At 40.3% G+C, this 21,293-nt stretch overlaps 1 protein-coding gene and 1 pseudogene across 3 annotated transcripts in view; both read right to left on the bottom strand.

Annotated features, from left to right (window-relative positions):
• IDE (insulin degrading enzyme) overlaps positions 1–21,293 on the bottom strand; it is a 129,480-nt gene that overhangs the window by 96,634 nt on the left and 11,553 nt on the right. The gene's annotated exons all lie outside the window — the stretch shown is intronic.
• On the bottom strand, positions 16,030–16,387 carry LOC123521809 (annotated as a pseudogene).

Raw genomic sequence — 21,293 nt, 5'->3', positions numbered from 1 at the left:
TGGGTGGGGTGGGGTGGGGGTGGGGGGGAATAAGAATACCTTTAGCATGATAGACAGACACAGTGGCTGCAACAACGAGCTCAAACTTAACAGCAATTGTGAGAATGGTGTAGGACAGGGCAGTGTTTCCTTTTGTTGTACATAGGGCCACTATTATTAGGAACTGATTTGATGACACCTAACAACAAAAACATACATTAACAGAAACAAAGAATCATATACCATATATATTCGAGTACAAGCCAACCCGAGTATCAGCCAAGGCACCTAATTTTACCACAAAAACTGCATTAAAAATGTGCTGAATAACTTGGCTTATACACGAGTATATATGGTAATTATTTTGGTAGACGCAGAAAAGTATGAACAAATTCAACAACCATTGATTAAAAAAAAGCATTAGTGAACTAGAAATAGAAGGGTGGAACTTCATCTAATAATATCTATTAAAAAAACAGCAATTCAATGGTAAAATATGTAATACTCCACATTACATTCTCCCTCCCATCCACGATCAGGATTGAGACAAGGATACTACTATCACCTCTTCTAATCAGCAATGTAGGACTAGTAATTTTAACCAATGTGATAAAGAAAATACAGAAATTCTCAAGAATCTCCAAACCACTTCCCCTTGAAAACGATTAGAGTATGCTATGGCAACCTGCTATTTCAGTTTCAACATCCCACAAAGCCACGATACATTTCAAAAATCAGTTTCAAAGATACTGGAGCGTGGGAAAACAGCGAGAATTGAAATTCCAGAGAGCAGAATGCTGCTCTTTTCTTCCCTGAGGAGTGTAAGACTTAATAGAGTCTGCAAAGTTCCTCCATGTTTACCCCCAAACCCACCCTATAAAGCTCTGTCCCACGCTGACCCTGTGAAAAGTTCTTTGTCAGAAACCAGGGAACCAAGGACAGTGACCACTACAAAGGAAGGAACCAGAGAACCATGAATGATGACTACTGAAAATGACTATCGGAGCTTTATGATGCTGATCGATCAAGAAGACCTCAGCCTGTATTGTCCACCCCAGAGGCTCCAAGTCCATTCTTCATTTCTGTCCAGTATATAAGGGTACTTGTCCCTGATGCGTGTTATAGCCTAACCCTGGGTGGATACACTGTTCAGCCTCAGTCCATCTGCACCCAAGCAAGAAAAACTTTGCGGTTTGCAACCCGCTTGGCCTTGTAACTGAATTGAGTCTTCCCTTGACCTTACAGGGAAGAACCCTGTGGTGTAGTAGCTACAAATTGGGCTGCTTAACTGCAAGGTCAGCAGTTCAAAACCACCAGCTGCTCCTTGGGAGAAAGACAAGGCTTTTTACTCTGATAAAAGGTACAGTCTCAGAAACTCGCATGGTGCAGTACTATCTTGTTCTATAGGATCACTATGAGTTGGCATATACTTGAGTTCAGTTTTTTTGGTTTTCCTTCTCTGGGTATGTTTATCAATTCTAGGTTTACACTGAAGAGTATACTTGACCCAAGCAAAGGGCCTTTCCTGGAGAAAGAGAAACCTGTACGGCTTTAGTATTTATACGAGGTTGGGTATCAATCTAAAAGCCCCAAGAGATTCCAAATGAGCAGAGGATCCTCTCCAAGGGAGATTTCAGCAACACCATTATGTATCTACCAGAATGGCTAAGATGAAAATGTAAAATACAAAGTGCTAGAAAATTTGTAGACAAACCAAACTCTCATTCAGTGCTGGTGGGAATAAATTGGTTTAGAAAATGAGCAGAGTATTAGAGCTGACAATTTTTGTTAGTTGTCATAGGACCCATAGCAACCCATTGTGTGTTGCAAAGTAAAAATGTGTCCCAAAGGGTTTTCAAGGCTATGACCTTGTGAGTTCAGATGGCTAGACCTATCTTCTAAGAGACCAGTTCCTGGAGGACATCGTACTTGGTACTTGGTAGGTGCCAGCATAAAAGGGGAAGACCCTCAACAAGATGGATTGACAAAAGGCGACACTGAGCTCAAACATAAGAACAAGTGTGAGGATGGCACAGGACAGGCAGTGTTCTGTTGTACACAGGGTCACTATGAGTTGGCATTGACTTAGTGACACCTAACATTAACAGGGTTTATGGGAACAGACAGACTCATCTTTCTCCCTCAGAGCAATGGACAGTTATGAATTACCAACCTTGTGATTGGGATTCTAACACTTCCCAACAGTACCACATCTCTCCTTTCTTGCACTATAGCCAAACCAAATTCGCAGCCACAGTGACTCTGTGACCCTTCAAGGCTGAGTAAAACTGCTCCTTTGAGTTTCCAACACTATAACTCTTGGCAAGCGTAAGAAGCTTCGTTTTCCCCCCTTGGAGTCATTGCTGAGTTTTAAACGCTGACCCCAAGTTAGCAGTCCACTGTAGCAACCCACTATATCCCCAGGAACTCAAATTCATGGCTATCTGTGGGGGGAAGTCAGATACTTGTTGCCAGACTGCTGTCTCATCCCATCATGGGGGGTGGGCCTGCTCTCTGCTGCTGGGGACAATGGCCTACTACTCTCTGAAGCTTGGGACCATTAGCTTGGTTCCTGTAGGAGGGGTTTACACCCTACTGATAAGGGTTCCTATGGAGACCCAGAGACTACCCCCTAGACCACCCTCTCATTGCTGTGTAGCCTATAGTGCAACCCCTCCCTGTGACGTATATCTCTACCTGTAATTAGTGGGCTGGCATGCCCCCCAAAAGTTATATAGGCATGGGTCAGCAATATAGAGGCTCGGACTTCTCTCTCGGACTCTGACCTCCCTGACTCTTCTCACTCTCCCTTGTTCCCTTTCCCTCCTTCCCTTCCCCCGCTCTCTCCACGTGGACCACCAAGCTGGGCTGAGGTGAGCAATGTTGCTATGTATCATGCCTGACTGTATTATTGTATTATCTCTCATGCTCTTTATGACTTTAATATAATGCTTATATATCTCAACCGTACAATTGTGCATTACTGAACCCAGAAGTAGTATTACTGAGCTTGTAGGAGTAGCAGCGGGTGGGGGCTGGCTCCCCACCTCCCTCCATCTGCGTCATTATTATTTTTTTTTTAATACTACAGCCATCAAGTCATTGTCAACTCATAGCAACTTCAATACAGGGCAGGCTAGACCTGTCCCAGTGAGTTTCTAAATCTTCATGAGAGTAGAAAGCCTGATCTTTCTCCCAAAGAGTGGCTGGTGGTTTCAAATCGCTGAACTTGCAGTTAGCAGCTCAATGAATAACCACTATGCCACCAGAGCTTCTTCTTACACTAACGGCTAAATTAGAACTATATGGTTCTATCCTGACTTACCTACAAGTTTGACTTAACTATATACTTTATGAACTGATCTTGTTAACCCAGGGACTGTTTGTATAGCATAAATCATCTTAACAAAGTTACCAAATTAAATCTTTCAACTCAAATCTTAAATAAAACTTGACATTCCAAGCAAATATTTCAAGAGGGGAAAGTACTATTTATAATCCAATAAATACAGAATAACTAAACTTAGGATACTTAGGATATATTCTTCCCTTAACAATTTTCAGCATTTACACAAAACAACAACTTTAAATCCAGAATTTTAATTAGACAAGTTATTTTAAAACAAAACAGGAAGAATACTGTGCAAGGTTAACATTTCTTCAAATTCAGGATCGATTTTCCAGGAGAAAATCCCCTGTAGATGCTTCATGTTATAGAACAGCAAGGGCAGCCCAAAAGTAAGAAGGGTTATCAATTTGTAACGAATTTAAATCAACTACCCCATCCAAGTAAAACAAACCATAAACACTCATCTTCTGTACAGAGGGTGTATCTCCGCTTGAGGGCTCAGTTCCACCCATGTGTGCACTCTGGTTCTGACTGAAAAAAGGTCTGCCCACCTCAGACAACACTGGTTCAGGAAATTTGATTATCCAAGTCTCTGAAGGGCTAGGTCCATGCCTGTGCTAATCTGCCTTAGTATGATCACAAAGAACCCTTTTACTATCTCTCCATACCCATGCTGATCCACTGACTATACTCTGTCTGTGTTCAGAATTATGTGCCCTCCGTTCATCAAATAACTCCTTTGTTAGATCATGGATATTATTTAACTCTTCTTGTCCAACTAGACTTTTTTGGTTGCCAAGTCAGCACTGGCTCAATGGCAGTGAATTTTTTTAATTTGGAATTTTGCCAACCAAGAATCCTATGAAGTGTTCAGACAGGCCCATTAAATTGACAGGTACCTAAAGTTGCATAGGACTTGTGCAACCTTCACAAGGTTTCTCTCTTAATATAGATTTAAATAAAGTCCACCAGGATACAGTGCCTGGTACATAGTAGAAGGCACCTACAAAGTGTATTAACATCATCATTGTTGTTGTTGTTGTCATCATCATCATTATTATTAGGGTCCTATGGTGATGAGATGCAAACCACCTTGATAGGCACCACACTATTACCAGGCATTTTTTACACAGTCATGCAAATTCCAATTATATGCTCTCACCTCTGAAGGTCAAAAACATTCACCGAACAGTTGGTAATAAGACATACTTTTAAAAACTTATCAGAAAAACAGGTAAATAATTAATCCATTATAACTATTAGTGAGTCGATGTTTATAGTCCATGGTTCTCAATAGGTATAAATTTGTCCCCAAGAATATCTGACAATGCCAGAGACATTGAAATTTTTCATATTGATATAATTCACATATACAATTCAACAGTTCAATCATATTCAGAAGTTTGAATCATAGCCACAATCAATTTTAGAACATTTTCTTCTTTTTTGCATTCATTGTTTTTAGCCCTTCATTGCCCTCCAACTTCCCCTGCCATGTCCTTCAAAACTCACTACTATGGAGTCATCATAGTAACCTTATAGGATACAGAAGAACTGCCTCTGTGGGTTTCCAAGGCTGTAACTCCCCATAGGAATTGAAAGCCTTGTCTTTCTCCCTCAGAGCAGCTGGTGATTTTGAACTACTGACTTGTGGCTAACAGCCCAATGAGTAACCACTACACCACCTGGGTTCGTTTTTGTTGCATGTATAAATATGTATATTCATATATATATGTACTTACATATGTATTTGTATACATCCAGACGTATGTATACATTGTTAATGTGTATCTACATATACAAGTATTTTCCAGCTGTTCTATAAGAAAGCCTAGGAATACATCTACCACTCTCAAAATAACAACAAAATTCTAAATCTTATTCTCCACTAAAAGGAACCAAGGCTCCTTGGAGAAATGGTTGATTTCAGGGCTGGGTCAGAGAGAGTATAAGAGGAACCTGGAACAAAGTGCTTAAACAATAATGAGGACATGATAAAAGGAGGAGATAGGAGACAGCCTGACAGGGTTTTCACTGCTCTCGTATCTGGGACAATTTAAATACCAAAATAAATAGTGATGGTAATGAATTTAAATTGAATATTTGATTAGGGACATCATAATTACGTATTTTAAGTATCTCCTCAGAAAATACTTATAACAAAAGGAAAAAGAACTTTAGAGTGGAGAAGGCTCTCATGGACTACCTTAAAGAGATCAAAGTGAGTATTATCAGTAAAGAGCTAACCAAAACTAGATGCCCCTGATAGGATGCGACAAGAACATAGATAGCTTCCCTTCTATGATGTTCCTGCCAAATATCCATGGCATAACCTGCCACTTAGTCACGAGAAACAATCAAACAAACCAAATTAAGGACAGTCTACAAAGTAAGTGATTTACAAATTTCAAAAGAGCCAAGTTCATAAGAGGTCAAGACTGTAGAACTGTTACAGTCTGAAAAGACTAAAGAGATCAACACACATTCTGAACTGAATCTTTTCACAGGAAGGGTATTATTGGACAAGTGGTAGAACTTCAATGAGATCAAAGGTTTGAATATAGTAATGTGCTAATTTCAATTCCCTGATTTTGAAGTTTGTGTTATGATTACTTAAGAGAATATACTTGTCTATAGAGTATCACACTAAGGAATTAGAGAATGATGAGAAATATTGTTCAGGGGAAATTTTTGTACTGTTTTTGCAACTTTTCATTAAGTATGAGTGTTCCAAAATGTATCTCCACACCATGTATATTAAGAATGCTCAACACCCTAGAAGGGAATTTCTTCAACCTGATAAAGAACATCTACAAAAATGCACAGATAATAAATTTTATGTTCTACATCTTTGGTGAGTAGCAATTGAGGTGCTAAACACTTGTGAGTAGTCTTCTATGAGACAACTTGCTCTCTAGTCTTCTGGATAGAGAGCAAATGAAGATAATCTAAGCATCAGAGGGAAGCATAATATAGGACTAAATGCTTCTATGTACCATAGTCTCCTCTTCCTTAGACCACAAGAACTGGAAGGTGCCCAGTTACTACTACATTCTGATAAGGATTACAAAAGATAAGCCCCCAAAAAGGGAGAAATGTGGAATGGAACTTTAAATTCTCAAAGAATCCAGATTTACTGTATTCACTGAGATTAGATAAATTCCCAAAACTACTGCTGATACATATTCTATATTTTATTTTTTTATTAAAAGATCATTTTATTGAGGACTCTTACAACTCTTGTTACAATCCATACATTGCTTGCATCAGGCGAATTTGTACATATGTTACCTTCATTCTTTTCTGGACATTTACTCTCTATTGAACCCTAGGTATCACCTCCCCCCCGCCCCTCTTCCCCCGATATTCTTTAAATTTAGAACAAAAACAAAACTATCCCCTGAAACCACCCTTAAACTAAATAACAAGTCCAAAAGTACAAACATTTCACTCTTTAAGAATGAGCTCTTTTGCGGTAACATGTTTCTTATAAAAGCAGCTTGGATTCCCTCTCCACTTGGGTTAAACTGTGACAGCCTACCATTATCCACATTTTAAAATTTAATTATCAACCAAGTTTGAGGCAACCACAGTTTTAAAAGCATGAGCCATATAACAAAAGGGGGAATAATTAGTTGGAAGGCAAAAGTACTTCCTCCCTAAGGGAATTATTCTGACCTAGTGAAAAATTAAACATTTTATTCAGTTAGCTACCAGACTGCAAGTTTCTTTTTGCTCTCGTTCTCAAGCTTTGGATGAAGTGTTCCTGTAAAATAATATCTTCAACTTGAACCTTTGTGCTACAATCAAATGCTTCTTTTACTGAGTTTCAAATACTGTATTTTACTATGTGCACTCCTATGAGAGATTTCAGGGTGTTAGTTGGGTCTTTAACGCCATTTTTGCTTTCATTTGTTTTATAAGTTTTATGTTGCACTTTCTACTCCAGAAGATTTTATAGAGCCTTGTTACAAGACAGAATAACACCAATGGGATTACAATGTGGTTTTTAATGCAGGTCTTACTTTGCTGAACTTCTCTCGCCTCTGGAGAGGCTAGCCAGGCACAGAGTATGAAGCAGCTTGTGGAACGCTGTTGCCAGTCTAGCTACCATCTTGTCTAATCCTTGCTTTGTTGTGCTTTTCTTCAAAATGTCAGTAAACTGTCTTGCTTCCAACACATTTTAAGACTGATTTACTTGATTCCACTTGTAACCGGTTGCAGTAAATATCACATCTCATGTGTACTAACGTTTTTAAATTTGAAGAAAAAAAAAAGAGCTCTTTTAAAATCTGTCCATATGAGACTATATGGACAACTGTTACTCTAAAACCCAGATGTGATGCTTGAGTAGAGGGGTGGTGAGACGAAATTAATGAGTGATCAAGTTTCAATTCTGAGTGCCAGGTTTGCAGAAGGTTATAGATAACCACAATCCATTTGCAGAGTCCCCACAAGGATTTAGCCTCCATTGGATTCCTTCGGACCACTGATAAAGGATGTGAATAGCCTTGTCCTCACAGTGTATTAGAAAATGAATTAATACAGATATTATTAGGTTAAATTTTAACATCAGGTTAATTTGTTTTCCTTTGTGACCCAAAGGAAATCCTCCCCCCTAGTTTTTATTGTATTCAGCTTTCTTTTGGATTGAGGGCTTTCTGTGTTTTATTTTATTATTGGTGTTGGGGGGGGGTTCGATTTTCTTTATCTGAAATTCAGGACAAGTAAATCTATATAGTAACTAAATTAGTTTTTTTAAGGGTTTTGGCAGGGAGGTTTGGGGGAAATAAGGAGCTAACAATGAATACAGAAATGAAGAAAATGCTCTAAAATTGATTGTGGTGATGACTGTACAATTATTTTTAATATAGTCAAATCATTTAATTGTACGATACATAAATTATGTAAATAAAACTTTAAAAAAAGAAATTAATGGGAGTGAAACAACTAAAATGGAAAAATAATAATAATGTTGACCCAAAATGAATGTAACAAATGCCAAAGGCCAATAAATGTAGAACTGTTGAATGGAACTGGTTTTGATATATATTTTTTCCCCAAGAATATTTAAATGCATGCATGCACAGCTAGTATCATATTTAAAGGTGAAAAGGCTGAATGTTTTCCCTCTATAAGATCAATCCACTCTTACCACTTCTATCCAATATCTTACTAGGGATTCTAACCAGACTAATTAGCCATGAAAATGAAATAAATGGCATCCAAATTGGAAAGAAGAAATAAAATTTCCTAGTCACAGGTGATTTTTAAATGATTTTTTTATATAGTAAATCCTAAGGAATCTACTAAAAAACTATTAGAACCAATAAACAAGTTCAGCAAGGATTCAACATCAATATGCAAATGTCAGTTGAATTTCTATACAGTAACAACACACCTAAAATGTAATTTTATAAATATTTAATTACAATAGCAAAAAGGATATAGAATTAAACAGAATATGAGCAGAACTTTTATTCTAAAGGAGGCAAAATATTTAAGAAACTTTTAAAAATTCAAATAAAGGACCTATACTTATGATAAACTGGGAGACAGTACTTTGAAGAAGACAACACACCTTGTTCAAATCTCATCTAGCTTCTTTAAAGAAATTGGCAAACTGGTCCTAAATTTTGTATGGAAAGTCAAAGGATCCAGAATAGAAAAAATATGGGGATCTCATTACCATCCACAAAGAATAGCCAGGAATGGAGCATGTCCTTTGGATCTGAGATTCCTGCACTGAACCCCCTTGAACCAAGAAACAGAGCTGTCAGGCAAGGAGAAACAGCAGCTTAAGACAGAGCAGTAGGTGTCTGAAAGAAATGAAAAAGCAAAGTGCCTTCAAGCAGGAGGCTTGCTAGTTGAGTTTCTATTTGCATATTCAAAGGGCGAGGTGGTTACTTGGGGAGAGCTGCAGGGTCAAAAGGACTGAGAGAAGGATGCCTGCAGGCACAGCTGAGAAGAGGCTGTCCAGATCCAAGAACTGTGTTCTGAACATTTCTGATCCTGAATCGTAACCTCTTACACTTCCATAGTAAACACTGCTATTGTGAGTAGTCTGTGAGTTAGTTCTGTGTGGCCATTTTAATGCATTAACTGGACATAAAAGAGAAGTAGAATGTAAATAATAATCTATAACTTATCAAGGGTTCATAAGGGGGGGGGTTGGGGAGGGAGGGGGAAGAAATAGGTAGCTGATATGAAGGGCTCAAGTTGGACGAGAATGCTTTGAAAATGATGTTGGTGGCATATGTGCAAATGTGCTTCACACACTGGATGAATGTATGGATTGTGATAAGAGATGTAAGAGACCCCAATAAATTAAAAATAAAAAGAGTGAGAGAGAGAGAAAGAGAAGCAGAAAATGCCATGGTCCAGACAGTTGGTGTCAGAATTGATAAAAAAAGACTGCAGGGCGCAGGCATGTCTAATCTCTCTGCCTCATAGGAATGAGCCTTGGGCTAATATTGAGGTGACTATTCTTGCCCCTGCTTCTCATGTTAGAGGAGGTCAGATACCACCCCCACACCATAGCTGTAGATGCTAAAAGCATAACTAGTAAAAAATAAAAAAGATTAACTGAATTTCATTAAGATTTACAATGCTGTCTAAGGGGACAGCCCCAATCCCAACTATGTGGACACCCCCCCCCAAAAAAGAATGCACTTCAGAGGACAGCACTGGGGCTATAGATTGGGGAGAGGGGTATGTCAGATTAGCGCACATAGGAGAAATGAAAAGGGATGGAGAGGACATCCTGGCCCACCAAGCCCCAAGGACGATATTCCTGCTCGGAGAAGACAATGCACAGAGAGGACGAGAGGGCCAGCCCCACCATGAGACACGGCATCCCTCACTAAACCATAGCACTGCGGGGGACAACACTGGAGACGGTGTGGGAATTGTACAGAATCTGACCCCATCATACTGGGGTGAAACACTAAGGGCATGCAACAGAGCAACAAGGGGTGCAAAGTGATGAAATCCCTGGGGAACACCAAAAATAAACTTTGGAGACAGAGTGTGGCACCCAATCAGACTCGACTGGAAAACACTCGTAAAGGTCAACAAACAGACCTTGAACTATTTATAGGCTTTCCTATTTTTGTCAGTGGCTTTCTTTTTGCTGTTTTTGTTGTTATTGTTTTGTTGGTCTTGACATCCTTTGATGTTTTGACTTTGCCTGGGTTTTACGCTAATTAATGTATCTGCATGTCTATCAAGATAAGACAGGTGGGATACATAATTCAGAGATGAAAAGAACGGGACCAATGGTTCCGAGGGACTATGAGAGAAGGGGAGGTGGGAGAAAGGAAAAGGGGGGAACCAATCCAGGGACAAGGGAACAATAAGTGAACTAAAATCAATGGAGATAGAGTGTAGGATGCCTAGTGGGGCTTAATCAAGAGCAATGTAGCAGCGAGGAATTACTAAACCTAAGTGAAGGTTGAACATGATGGTGGGACAAGAGGAAAGCAAAAAGAAATAGAGGAAAGAACCAAGAGGCAAAGGACATTTAATAGAGGTCTAATTATAGGCATGTCATAGGAATATATATATATATATATACACATATATAACAAGAGGGGAATAGAACTATGTACTCATATCTATATGTTAAGAATTAAGGTTGCAGATGGACATTGGGCTTCGACTTAAGTATTCCCTCAACACAAGAACACTTTGTTCTAATAATCCGGCATTCTGTGATGCTCACCTTCCTGACACAATCGCTGAAAACAAAGCAGATGCATAAGCAAATGTGAAGAAAGCTGATGGTGCCAGGCTATCAAAAGATATAGCATTGGGGTCTTAAAGGCTTCAAGATAAATAAGCTGCCATCTAGCTGAGAAGCAATAAAGCCCACATGTAAGAAGCACACCAGCCTGTGTGATCATGAGGTGTTGATGGGATCAGGTACCAGGCATCTAAGATCCAGAACAAAATCATACCCCATGTGTATGGTGGGGGGTGGGGGTGGGGGTGGAGGCTGAAGTGGAGACCCAATGTCCATCTGTAGACAATTGGACATCACCTCACAAGGGATCACAGGGAAGAGATGAGCCAGTCAGGATGCAGTACAGCACCAATGAAACACAACTTTACTCTAGCTCTTTGGTGCCCCTCCCCCACTATCATGACCTCAATTCTACCTTACAAATCGGATTATACCAGAACATGTACAGTGCTATAGATAAGAGCCTGCAACACAGGGAATCCAGGATAGATAAAGCCCTCAGGGCCAACAATGAGAGTAGAGATACCAGGAAGTTTAGGGGAGGGGGAGGGATGAAAGGGGGAATCAATCTATAACCCTCCCAGGGGGGACGCACAATGGAAAAGTGGGTAAGGGGTGATGGAGGACGATGTAAGATATGAAAATAATAATCTATAACTTATCAAGGGTTTGTGAGGGAGAGTGAGCAGGGGAGGGAGGGGGAAGAAATGAGTAGCTGATATCAGGGGCTCAAGTGGGAAGAGAATATTTTGAAAACGATGATGGCATCATATGTGCAAAGGTGCTTGACACAATGGATGAATGTGTGGATTGTGTTAAGAAATGTAAGAGTCCCCAATAAAATTATTTAATAAAAGTTTTTTTAAGCTGTGGTTAAAAGAAAACTGTCAAGAAAGTAAAAAGAAAACCCACAATATGGGGGGAAATATTTGGAAATCATATACCTGATAAAAGACTCCTAACTAGATTATAGACAACCCTGGTGGTGCAGTGGTTACGCATTCAGTTGCTAAACTAAATGCCAGTAGCTTAAACTCACCCACTGCTCTATGGGGAAAAGATGTGACAATCTGCTTCCACTAAGATTTACTACATTGGAATCCTTATTGTCCTATAGGGTTGCTATGAGTCGGAACCAACTCAATGACAAAAGGTTTGGTTTTGTGTTTTCAGTCTATGTTTTGCAATTTTTCTCCATGCTATTAGGAATGCTTCAAGAGCACACTAGGAAATATAGGTCCCTGAGTTAGTTTATTGTGCCAACCTGGCCGATAAACACGTGGGGTTAATTGAAGGGTGGAGGGATAAATGGCTCAGTAAGTCTCACCTTTCTAGTTCTTGGGTCTCTTGCTTTGTGATGGTCACACCAGGGTGCAGCTGCCTTAGCCAGTTCCCTGCTTTAGCCGGCAAGACTGACTTCCTGCAAGACATCTCCAAGGAAAAGCCATATGGACCTACCCCAATGCAGCCCTGGGTGCTGGAGCAGCCGTGTGGAGACCCCTGCCAGCGCTGATGCTTACACATTCACTGACTCAGCTTTCCTCCTGCAGTCGGCATCAGTGCCCCTGTTTTGTGAGATGGAGGAGGACTCTGTGGATTGGTGTTGGACATATGGGTTAATGTTGGACTTGTGGGCTTGGGCAGCACTGGTATGGGATGTTTTCTTGATGCACATTTAATCTATATATAAAACTTTCTTTTATACATGAGTTTCTGAGGATTTGTTTCTCTAAAGTACCCAGACTAATACAGTCCCAATTCACTTAATATGATGATCCTTTGCCCAACTTGACAGGTTAATTTATTTTAGTAAAAGTTCTGAAGGGTGAGATCTTCTATAATGTTATCCCTAACTCCTACATAACTTTTGGGATGACTTTTTCCAAGGATCCTGGCAACTCATGGAAGCTCACAGCCCTGGAAGAATAAGCAATTTTTGTTCTCACTTTACAATTTCTTCCTCTAAATATGTGTTGTCAGTGACTGCAACAATGAACTCAAGCACAACACAAACAAGCAGTATTTGATTCTGTTGTGCATAACATCGTTGAGTTGGAACCTGTTCAATACATTTTTTGCGCTAACATTTTTATTAGAATGAAATGGGAGGATGGAGTGTATCCCCAAGGTTTCTTGCAGTTTTTAGTTGTTCACAGGAACTAAGGTGGTTTGAAAAGCGATAAGACAGTGTGATAGGAAATAGCTCCACATGTGAAGATTCTGTTCAAATGGTTTCTACTCTTGGTTTTGCCATTAGCTAGCTATGTGGCTGGAGGGGTTGTGACAGATCTTCTTGAAAAGGCCTCGCTAACTTTATGAGTCTAAGGCCTTATGTTTTTAAGAACTCTAATCTGTTAGAGCTTTAAAAGGATTTGCCTTATCCACAGAGACAGTGACGGGATTGATGGTTCTATGGGGCATAGGAAGGGTGGAGACAGGGGAGGTGAGTGGTGAGCCAATAATGATGGGGTAGGGGAATAATAAAGGTTCTAAAATTGATGGCAAGGAGGATGTAGCTTTCCTGGTCATGTAAGATCAATTGAATAGTATCTGTGAGGAATTATTAGATGTATGATGTTAGGTGTAGTGTGATTTCATTAGTGGCTGAAGAATTGATTGGAGGAGGACTGAAATAAAGACAGCCACGTCCCATCTGAAGAAGCAGGGAATTACAGGCGTCACCTAGGCTACCATATTCTTGTGTTATATTCAGGAAGACATGGCAAGCTGAACTCCTGGTTCTGTTTGTACTCCAGAATACTCTGGCTCCTACCCAGTGACATTACTACTGTCTCACTTATTTTCTCTACAGTTCTATCCCCCGGGAGCTAACATGATATAGTAGAAAAGCCACTCAGAAGTCCCAGCCCTATCTAGCACAAGTGGGTTTTGTGATCAGCAGGTTATGTTGCCTGGACCTCTTTTTTTACGGTGATTGGACAAAGTAGTGCCAAAGGTCCATCTTTGTCCCAAGAGAGTTTGATTGCTAAGCAATATTGGCTTCTACTGGCACACAATTCCTTTAGTGTCCTTGTGCCAGAAATGTTTTATTTTAGAAGGCCAACTGTAAAGCAATGGCAATGGGCCAGTTAGATGGGGTTATGGCAAGCAGATAGTTTTTCTTTTAAAAATGTGAATCAACATTTTAAAAGCCTGCAAGTTCAATCCCTTCTGGGAAAATGGGGCAATCTGGTGAGAACAGACCCAGAATCTTGTCTGGCAATGATTGCCTGGAGCTAATGATTTATGCCCCTTTCAGCTGGGATATGTACTCCCTCTCTCACTGCAGCCCATCTTAATCGCCTCTGTCCACTGACATTCCCTTTTTTAGCTTTATAAGCATTTAAAAGAGTGACTTACTATAAAGTGACTGGAGAAAATCTGTCTTTGTAGTTTTTATAGTCATATTGAATGCTTTTTGTAGTAGTAAAAATGAAATACCTATATAAATTCCTCTGAAACTACAGAAATGGTTGTGTTATCAGAATTAACTCCTGCTCCATTTATAATTTTAAAATTAACATGTCATCTTATTAAATTTATATTATGTGAGAATGACAGAAATAATAACCCCACGGCTCTCTTTTTTAGGCTTAAATTTCATATTGAACATGTTATAAAAAAGGGGTTAGTAAAAAAGACCAATACCATGCTAACATTTGACACCTCAGATTCTTTTCTATTTCCTTATACTGCTAACCACAAGGTCAACAGTTCAATACCACTACCCACTCTGTAGAGAAAGATGACGCTTTCTATTCCTTCCTTTATAGTCTCAGAAATCACAAAGACCGTTCTACCCTGTCCTGTAGGGTCACTAAGAGTCACAATCGACTAGAAGGCAGGGGGTGAGTTTGTTTGGTTTTTCCTTGGCTAAGGCAGCATTGGAAGGGGCAGGTCCTCCCGCTGGTGCAGTGCTGACTGCTTCGGCAGGTCCACCAGGCCCTAAATCACAGATGAGGGTCCTGATGTTGGCGCTGGCCAGGGGGCCACTAGCCAGGCTGGAAAGGTTTGACACTTAACAAAGGCTGCTTTAATAAGAGCACTGATCTTACTCTCTGTGAAAGTCACCTCTTCTTCATTATGCAGCATGCTGAATAGATGCAGGTGAGCTCGGAGACAACGGCCATAGTGTGGCAGTGCTGGGCTGATGGCTGCAAGGGGTGGTGCTAGCCACCTCACAAAGTGAGAACCTCCCCACACCTACTGCAGTCTTAGCTTCCTCTGAAGCACTGAGCACAATAGCAACAGCCGGGGAGAAGCAAATCCACAGCTCTTAAAAGGTGAATGGAGATAGCTCTGCTGGTCCTTACTATCTAGAACCTGAGCAAGACTGAAGGAAGGGCGGGGGGAGAGTAGATGGATGTGAAAGTATTAGGTTTATTTTTTAGGAAACCAGATTAAGCTAAGGGAGCCCTAGTATTGCTGTAGTTACACATTGAATTGCTTAACTGCAAGGTCAGCAGATCAAAACCACAAGCTGCTGCCAGAGAGAAAGATAAGGCTTTCTACTCCTGTAAGAGTTACAGTTTTGTAACCTGATGGTATAGTTCTACCCTGTTCTATCGGGTCACTATGAATCAGATTTGGTTTGATGTTAGTGAGGTTTTTTAGCATCATGGGAGGCTGGGTCCAAAAAATAACTCAAACCCACAGGCATCAGTCAATTCTGAATCATTGTGATCAGCTAAAGCTGTATTTCCTAAGGTGGGTTATGCTGGCCCTTAAGGGCTGCTGCAAAAACAAAAACCTATACTTGATCTTGGATTATGGGCTATAGTACATAAGTTTTTCATTGCTGAGGGGAGGGTGTTTAGTAATCCCCCCATGAAAAAGGGATGGTAGGCAAAGTAAGTTAGGGAATCCATGCTATATGGAGTTTCCAAAACTGTAACTCTTTTCCTAATTATAGTTTTTTTGTTCAAAATGTACAGTTGGTTGTACCTATTCCTGAAACTTAACTAGCCTTTGGGGCGTCTCCACACTTGGTGTTCCTGGTGTAAATTACTTGCACCCTGTGTTCTGAACCAGCTTGATGAGTCCTTTACTAAGTCGCTCTGGAGGGTTGCCCTGGCCACGAAACCTCAAATATTCAGGTGCTCAGAGACAACAGCTGGGGTGATAAACTTATAATTGGGAATTTCATTACAGAGTTTGTCCTACGTGGCCTTGTCAAACAAGACCACATTATTAAGCTTGTCCCGAACTTTGCCTTTGGACCACTTTTTCTTGGCCTTGTCCCCAGATTTGTTCATTGGGTCATTGTCTTTCTTGGCCAACTTTCCAGCATCCTTCTTGTCGTTCTTGGGGAGCATCACAAAGCTAGGAGAGCAGCTATTATCACAGCAGCATCGCTAAGATGTCAGGCAAAAAGCTAAACCTGTAAATCTTTATGGGAGCAGACAGCCTCTCTTGAGGAGTAGACTGGTGGTTTGGGTCCACTGATCTTGCGGTTAGCAGCCAGACAGCACCATCAGGGCTATGTAGGGCATGCATAAAAGTAGGACCAAATCACTTCTTCTAATTTTTGAGATATCTCTAGAGACTAATAAATAGTAAGAGTGAGAAAAGAGAGCAAATTAGTGAACAGTATGTCAAAAAGATGCTAAGCCTAAGAAACATAGTGCATAAGACAGGAGAACCACGCAGACTGAAGATAACTACCTGGGCTTCTCTGATAAGTAAGAGCATGCCACTAAGGAACATTGATACTAAGAAAATACCATTCCTAAAAGTAGGCAAGACCATCTGTGGCCAGGTAGATAAATGGCTAAACCACCATTGATAAAAGTGGTTAGTAGAGATGTTGTGTGTGTGTGTGTGTGTGTGTGTATTTTTAAAAAAAACTGTATCAATACCATATTCATTCAGCCATTTAAACCTCAACATTCAGTGGCTTTTAGTTTAATCACCAAATTGTGCAACCATCACCACAGTCAATTTTAAACATTTTTACCATCTCAAAAATACATGCTGCAACAATATTAACACCACTTTCCTATCGCCTGTCTCATTCGCCTAGTCTCATTCCCAGGCAACCACTAATCCTACTTTTTGTTTCTATGTATTTGCTGGTTGTGGATCTTTTATATAAACTGAATCATGGAGTATGTGCTCTCTAATGTCTGGCTTCTTTCACTGACAAAGCTTTCAAAATCCACCCGTTTGTAGTGGATGTAATTTCTTTATGGCCAAGTAACTTTCCATGCTACAGATATACCATATTTTAGCTATCCATTCATCAGCTGATGGACATTTGACCATTATGAGTAATGCTGCTATGAATATTCATGTACACGTTTTTGTATGAATCTGTTTTAATTCCTCTTGCAAATATATCTAGGAGTAGAATTGCTGGGTCATACAGTGACTATTTTAGCCTTTTCAGGAACTGCCACATTGCTTTCCAAAAGACTTTATCCATTTTATATTCCAATCAGGAATGTATGAGTTCCTTTTCTCCACTTTTCCCTACCGCTAGTTACATGTTTTTGAGTGGACAATAGTAGCTCAATGGTAAAATTCTCACCTTACAGACAGGAGACCTGGGTTTGGTTTCCAGCCAATACACCTCCGTGACAGCCACCATCAGTCTGTCAGTGGAGACTTGCATGTTGTAATGATGCTGGAAAGGTTTCAGCAAAGCTTCCTGACAAAGGAAGGCCTGAAGATCTACCTCCAAAAAATAGTCCATGAAAACTCTAGATGCCAACAGTCTGATCACATTGTGCATGGTGTCATCATGTGTGGGAGGCTGACTAGATGGCCACGAACAAGTGAAGGTAAAGTACAATCTCACTGGTGGTTTTATTTGCATTCCCTGTTGACCAATGAAGTCTCAGAAACCCAAAGGGGCAGTGTGACCTTTTCCCATAGGGGTCCCTGAGTCAGGATTGACACGAAAGCAGTGTGTAAGTGGGTTGAACAATTAAGTTAAGCATATTTTCATGTGCTTTTTGGATGTCTTACATAGTGATACTGTATGGTATAAAAGCTGTGCATCAGGGTTGTACCCTTTCACTGTACTCAATCTTATGCTAAGTAAATAATCTGAGAAGCTGGATTATATTAAGAGCTCAGAAGCAGGGCTGAAAGGTCATTAACAACCTGCAATAGACAGAAGACATAACCATGCTTGCTGAAAGCAAAGAGAAGTTGAAGCACTTACTCATAAAGATCAAAAAATATATCCTTTAGTAGGGGCTTTTTATCAACTAAAAAAAACAAAAGTCCTCACAAGTGGCCAAATAGCCACTTTGTGGTAGGTAGGTTTATTGTACCAATCTGGCCAATAGGAACATGTGGGATTAATAAGGTCTCAGTTTGATTGAAGGTCAAAGAGATAAATGGCTCGGCAAGCCCCACCTCTCTCTCTCTCTCTCTTGCTCTATGGTGATCAGACCAGCATCTGGTTGCCTTAGCTAATTCTCTGCCTCAACTTGTGAGCTACACTACCTGTGGGACACCCAACCCATAGATCATATTGCTAGAGCTTGAGGTTCCTTTGAGACCTGCTTGGCCACACTGATGGTGTATACATCACTTGAGGTTGGAGCTGTCAGATCCTGTCTTCTGGCTGACTGTTGGTGACCCGCCCTGGTGTTTGATGCCTGTGGCCAGACTACCTACATTGCTCCACGGAAGACTCAGCTGTCTTCTTCCTTGACCTTGGACCCAGCGGCCCTGGTGAGTTGAAGGACTTCCAGAATATTAACTGTTCCATGGAAGTGAACTGTTCCAAGGAGTTGAACTGAGTCCCCTGTACTGCTGTGTGGACTAATTAGCTGTTGTATTCCTTCATGCTGTATATCTCTATCCTCTTATACATATTTAAAAATCATAAGTGTCCTGCTTTTATTTCTCTAGAGAACCCTGTCTAACACACAATTATCATGTTAAATGGAGGAATGACTGAAGTTTCAAAGATAGCATCTTGGTTGGATCTATAATCAATGCCCAAGCAAGCAGCAGCTAAGAAATGAAAGGATGTATTACACTGGGCAAATCTGTTGCCAAACACTTTTTAAGTGTTAAAGAGCAGAGGTGTCACTTTAAGGACTAAGGTGCACCTGGACCCATGCCATGGTTTTTCAATTGCCTGAAATCCATGCAAAAAGTTAGAAAATTATTAAGACTATAAAAGAACTGATGCCCTTGAATTATGATATTGGAGAAGGATATTAAACATAACATGGACTGCCAGAACAAACAAATCTGTGTGGGAAGTATAGCTGAAATTTCCTTAGAAGCAAGGATGGCAAGATTTTGTCTCATGTACTGAGGACATGCTGTCAGGAGAGACCAGTCCTGGAGGGCTTCATGTTTGTAAAATAGAGGGTCAAAGAAGAAGAAGACCCTTAATGAGATGGACTGACACAGTGGCTGTAATAATGTGCTTAAACACCACAACTATTGAGAAGATGTGCAGAACCAAGCAGTGTTCCATTCTGTTGTGCACAGAAAACTTAAAAAAAAAAAAAAAATCCTCCAGCCACAAAGCTAATCCAGATTCACACTGATGCTTTAAGACAAAGTAGAACTGTTCCTTTGGGTTTCTGAAACTTTAAATATTTAAGGATGTAGCTAGCCTCATCTTTCTCTCAAGGAGAGACTGGTGGGTCTGAACTGCTGACCTGGTTAGCAGTTAAATGAATAGCCTACTATGAAACTAGGGCTCCTGTTGTACATATGGCAGTATGAATTGGAAACAAGTCGACAGTACCTCAGAATGTATCTTCTTTGGAGAAATGATTTTGCACAAGTTTTGATCTGGTTGTCTTTATTATTGTGTTATATCAATTCTTTACACTCACTGCTTCGTAATCTTTATGGAAGTTAACATGCTAGTGCTTAGCAACTGCACCACCAAGACTCCTTTTATTTCCTTGGCATATCCCTTTCAAAACCACTACCCTATTCTGATTTCCTCTCTTAATCTTAAACCACTGGCATCAAGTCAATTCCAACTCATCATAGTGACACTATGTAGGGTTTCAGAAGCGATAATCTTTATAGGAGCAAAAACCTCATCTCTCACAGAGTCACTAATGGATTAATACAGCCAACCTTGCAGTTAGCAGTCCAACACTTACTCAACAGTGCCACCTGGGCTCCTTGGAGTTCCCCTCTGGAGACATCTAAAGAGCTGTGGTGGTGCAGTGCTTACATATTGGGCTGCTAACCATATGGTTAGCAGTTAGAAACCATCAGCTGCCCCTAGGCCGAAAGATGCAGTTTCCCACTCCTATAAAAAGTTAGTCTCAGGAACCCTCAGGGAAAGTTCTACCCTTTCCTACTGGGTTGCTATGAGTCAGAAATGACTCGATGGCAGTGAGTCTGGGTTTGAGAGACATCAAAGGATCTCTAGGGAAGTAGATAATGTCACAGTCAACCCCGAAGCTCTTGAATGAGCTTGCCTGATTTTATATCTGGTTAAGGCACTTACTGCATAATATCAAGCAACATAACTTACCTTTTTGAGTCTCAATCTCATATAAAAAGGTGACAGTATAGTTTTCTAATAAATATTAAATATAACATATGAAAGGCTCCTAAAATAATACCTGATACATAAAAAGCAGTCAATAAATATTAGTTACTAAATATTTTACACTAAAGCAAAAGGTCACTAAAAACCTAGAAAGACCAACGTGACATCAGAAGAGACAATAATGTGCTCTTGAAAGTAAAGCAGTTAAAGCAAATGGACGAGTTGGGACCAGGCAGTGTTTCTGTTGTGGACAGGACAGGGAGCTACTGAGTAGGAACTACTTCAAAAAGCAGTTAAGAACAAAAGTTTTGATGAAGAAAGCTGATGGTGCCCGGATATCAAAAGATACAGTGTCTGGGGTCTTAAAGGCTTAAAGGTAAACAAGTGGCCATCAAGCTCAGAAGCAACAAAGCCCACATGGATGAAGTACACCAGCCTGTGCAATCATAGGTGTCGAAGGGATCAGGTATCAGGCATCATTAGAACAAAAAAAATCGTATCATTGTGAATGAGTGGGGGAGTGCAGAGTGGAGACCCAAAGCCCATCTGTAGGCCACTGGACATCCCCTTACTGGAGGGTCTCCGGGAGGAGGCAAGCCAGTCAGGATGCGATGTAAGCAACGATGAAACATACAACTTTCCTCTAATTCCTAAATGCTCCCGCCCCCCCGCCACTATCATGATCCCAATTCTACCTTACAAATCTGGCTAGACCAGAGGATGTACACTGG

Source organism: Echinops telfairi, unplaced genomic scaffold, assembly GCF_000313985.2.
Source record: "Echinops telfairi isolate 266 unplaced genomic scaffold, ASM31398v2 ScPeMD7_70;HRSCAF=299, whole genome shotgun sequence".
NCBI lineage: Eukaryota > Metazoa > Chordata > Mammalia > Afrosoricida > Tenrecidae > Echinops > Echinops telfairi.
Note: the sequence above shows the minus strand (reverse complement) of the source record. Positions and strands in the feature narration are given on the sequence as shown.